At 38.0% G+C, this 4,661-nt stretch overlaps 1 pseudogene; it reads left to right on the forward strand.

Annotated features, from left to right (window-relative positions):
- The first annotated feature begins 329 nt into the window (after positions 1 to 329).
- Positions 330 to 4,142, forward strand: LOC124936642 (annotated as a pseudogene).
- The last annotated feature ends 519 nt before the right edge of the window (positions 4,143 to 4,661 follow it).

The following is a 4,661-nucleotide window of genomic DNA, read 5'->3' on the forward strand; positions in this document are numbered from 1 at the left end:
TTGATTGAAGACTAAGGATCAAGCATTGGATTACTTCAAGTTATTTCACGCTGAAGTGAAGAGAGAAACAGGGAAAAAGTTGAAATGTGTTCGTTCGGACAATGGTGGAGAATACAGAGGGCCATTTGTGGAATACTGTAAAAGTCATGGGATCATGAAGACTGTGCCAAAAACACCTCAACAGAATGGAGTCGTAGAGAGGATAAACATGTCTATCAATTAGAGAATTTTGTGTATGTTGTCTCATGTTAAGTTGCCAAAATCCTTTTGGGGAGAGGCAATGAAAACAACGGTTGATCTGATAAACCTTTCACCCTCAACTCTTTTAGATGGTGACGTTCCAGAAAGAGTTTGGAGAGGTAAAGACGTCTCTTATGATCACTTGAGAGTTTTTGGTTGTAAAGTGTCTGTTCATGTTCCTCGAGATGAGAGCGCTAAGTTTGATAGCAAGACGAGACAGTGTATCTTTATTGGGTATGGCCACGGAAAATTTGGGTACTGATGTTGGGATCCGGTTAACAAGAAACTCATTAGAAGCAGAGATGTGGTATTCTTTAAAGATCAGACCATTGAAGACTTTGAGAAAAAAGAAAAGCCAAAGTCTACTGAGGAGGAATTGCCCGATAATGGTAGGATTCGTACACCACAATCACAGCCCAATGATGTGGAAAAGGCCCAAGTTGAGGTTGATGAGACTCCTCTAGTTGATGCTGAGCCAACAGAGGAAGCTGAACAAGATGATGATAGTTCTCTAGAGCCACCTGATGATCAGCATATTACAAGATCTAGTAGGCAACGACAACCTTCTAGTATGTATCCTCCTAATGAGTATGTGATGTTGACTGACGAGGGAGAACCAGAAACCTATCAAGAAGTATTGTCTCATGAAAACAAGAACAAGTGGTCGGTGACAATACAAGAAGAGATAAATTCCTTGCAAGAGAACGAGACTTATGACTTGGTGAAACTTCCGAAAGGAAAGAAGACTTTGAAGAACAAGTGGGTATTCAAGTTGAAGAATCAAGAGAATAACTCACAACCTCGATACAAAGCAAGATTGTGAAGGGCTTTGGACAGAAAAAGGGGATTGATTTTGAAGAGATCTATATGGAACAACCCGAGGGTTTCAAAGTTAAAGGTAAAGAAGATCTTGTCTGCAGGTTGAGGAAAAGCTTGTATGGGCTCAAGCAAGCGCCTAGACAATGGTACATGAAATTTGACTCCTTCATGGAAGCAAATGGGTACAGTAAGACTACTTCTGATCATTGTGTTTTCATCAAGAGATACGGTGTTGAAGATTATGTTATTCTTCTGCTCTATGTTGATGATATGTTGATTGTTGGGCAAGATATTGCGAAAATTGAGAAGCTCAAAAGGGATTTGAACAAGTCTTTTGCGATGAAGGATTTGGGTTCAGTGAAGCAGATCCTAGGCATGGAAATCACAAGAGATAGAAAGAACAGAACACTTTGGCTATCACAGGAGAAGTACATTGAGAAGGTACTTGAGAGGTTTGCAATGAAAAATGCAAAACCGGTTTCAGTTCCACTTGCATGTCATTTCAAGTTAAGTTCTAAACAATGTCCTACAAGTGAGAAAGAGAAAGATGAAATGAAGAATGTATCTTATGCCTCTGCAGTTGATAGTCTTATATATGCCATGGTATGTACAAGACCGGACATAGCACACGCAGTTGGTGTTGTTAATCGGTATCTCTCCAACCCGGGAGAAGAACATTGGCTGGCTATTAAGTGGATTCTCAGATATCTTCGAGGCTCTTCGAAAGCACGTTGATACTTCAGAAGTGATACTCCTATTTTGGAAGGTTTTACAGATTCTGATATGGCGGGTGATGTTGATTCAAGAAAATCTGTATCAGATTTTTTGGTTACCTTTGCAGGCGGTGTTGTTTCGTGGCAGTCAATGTTACAAAAGTGTATTTCTTTGTCTACTACAGAAGCTGAGTATATTGCAGCTACTGAGGCATGTAAAGAGGTTATGGATGAAGAAGTTCCTACAAGAGTTGGGCCAAAAGCAAGAGAAGTTCACTTTGTTTTGCGACAGTCAAAGTGCCATTCATATCTTAAAGAATTCAGCTTTTCATTCGAGATCCAAACACATCGACGTGAGATATCATTGGATACGTGATGTGCTTGAGGCAAAAGAGTTAAACTTGGAGAAGATTCATCGAAGTGAGAATGGTGCCGATATGTTTACGAAATCCTTGTCTAAGGACAGGTTTGAAGATTGTCGGGAGAGAGCGGGTTTATTAGAGCCCGCGAAGTGTGCTGACGGGGGAAATTTGTTGGGTTAGCTCATTTGGCAGCTGAGTCTAACAGATTAATAAAGCCCATTAGGACATATTTAATTAAGGAAAAAAAAACACAACAGTTTTAGATGTTTTTTTCTCTCTCCCTTTTCCAGTAGTTCTTCCTCCATTGAAGCAGCAATTCCTCCATTGAAGCAGCAGGTTCTTCTTCTGATTTCCTTTGTCTCTTCTCCATTTTATTAGCCATCTTTAGTGACGATGATAATGTATGTGAATGACAAGTTAAGATGAGGTCAATTGATAACTTTTGTTAGATTACTTCTAGGCTAGTATTGAACTACATTGTATACCCATTTGATATAGTGGATGATTTAAGTGTCCGAAGTGTCCTGTGGTTTTACATAATTTGGGTTTTCCATGTAATATCTTGGTGTCCTGCTCTCTGTTTCTTTGATTTTTTGATTGTTTGATGCTTAATTGTTTTAGCTGCCTATTTGATTACACAAAAGGTAAAAAAATTTGTTAGGCTTTGTTTTAGCTTGTCTATTTCTGAATTGCTAAACAGGTGCTATTATTCGATTTCTCAAACAACGGAATTGAGGAATCCGAACAACGTTTCAAAATTTTTAAGGATAATTTGATCCTCATGATGCTCATAACGGCGCCGAGAACCAGACCTACACGGTTGGACTGAACGAGTTCTCCGATCTCACCGATGAAGAGTACCGATCATATTACCTGGGCTTGAAATTCGATGCCAGTCACCAATTTGTTCTGTCAAAGCTGGCCAGCCAAAGGTACGCTGCGTCCTCAGCTGAAATTCTCCCGGAGTCGTTTGACTGGAGGACGGAAGGCGCCGTTTCACCAATTAGGAATCAGGGAACTACATGCGGTAAGATTTTAAAATTATTCAATTATATATCGTTAATAACTCTTGCAACTAGCTAGAGCTAATTAAACCTTAATGGGTTAAATATACCGATTAATTTGGAATTCAAATATATATTTGTGATTGTTTATAATTAATTAAATTATATCAGCAAGTTGTTGGGCTTTCTCGGCGATTGCGGCGGTGGAAGGAATCAACAAGATAGCGACAGGAGACCTGATTGATTTGTCGGAGCAAGAACTTATCGACTTACCGAACTGTCAACCGCGGCTGCAAAGGCGGATTCTTCCATCAGGCATTCGAATTCATTACTAACAATGGTGGTATACACACCGAGAAAGATTATCCTTATCAAAAAGCCGATGGCATATGCCATGCCACTAAGGTTAATGAGATATTGACTTTGGTGTTTGTTAATTTTTACAAGTCTACTGATAATTTGGTTGATTGAATGCATGCAGATGCAGGTGAATTCAAAGGTGGTCAGGATAGACGGTTACGAATTCGTACCTTCCAACAACGAAAATGATTTAAAGAAAGCGGTCACACATCAGCCCATCAGCGTCGGCCTTGAAGCCAATGGTTGGGAATTCAAAAGTTATGTCTCGGTGAGTAGTATTCATGCATGCATAATTGAAAAGTTATTCGTTTGGTGATTTTGAGATCTCCATAATTTTATTTTTTTGATTCTTTTGGTTATGGAAGCAGGGTATTTACACGGGAAACTGCGGAACCATCCCAAATCATGCAGCGGTGGTGGTGGGATATGGGACTAGTGAGAACGGAATTGATTTTTGGATAGTGAAGAATTCATGGGGAAAGGACTGGGGTGAAGATGGATACTTTAGGATCCAGCGGAACAATAATGATGTTGCTGATATGGGAAGTGGGAAATGCGGCATAGCGTCGTTCCCTTCTTATCCCATAAAAAATGAAAATGCAAACGTCGACGACGACGACGTAGCCGGAGGAGTACGTCGTTAGTACTGCTGCCTCACTGTAGGAATAAAAAACTAGTATCGAATTATATATGATTGCCACCTATTTGGTTTTGGTAGGTTATTCATGACTTATTTTATTAATAAAATGATGAATAATTGTTGCATTTAATTAATATATAATAATAATAATAACATAAAACAAATGGAAAGAATACCATATATAATTAATTAATTAATTAAATAGGAAATTTGAAAATTTTGAAGTCTTTTCAGTACCTGATCTTATTCCGTAAATCTAATTAAACCCCAACAATTAAGGTTATTTGGATATATATAATCTAATAAGTCATTTAAATAACTCCATTTCCAACTGCCCTTACAAAAAAAAAAAAAAAAAAAAAAAAGCTCATTATTCACTTGTAGCCTTATTTATGAAGTATTAGAAAGAGCAATATGAATCAATTTTTTTTTTTCTCAAGATGAACAAGAAATCACATGCTAAAAAATAATAACAAAGTAAAAGTTAAAAAAAAAAAAAACTTAGCCAAATTAAGCAATATAT

The sequence above is a fragment of the Impatiens glandulifera genome, chromosome 1 (assembly GCF_907164915.1).
Source record: "Impatiens glandulifera chromosome 1, dImpGla2.1, whole genome shotgun sequence".
NCBI classification, from domain to species: Eukaryota; Viridiplantae; Streptophyta; class Magnoliopsida; order Ericales; family Balsaminaceae; genus Impatiens; species Impatiens glandulifera.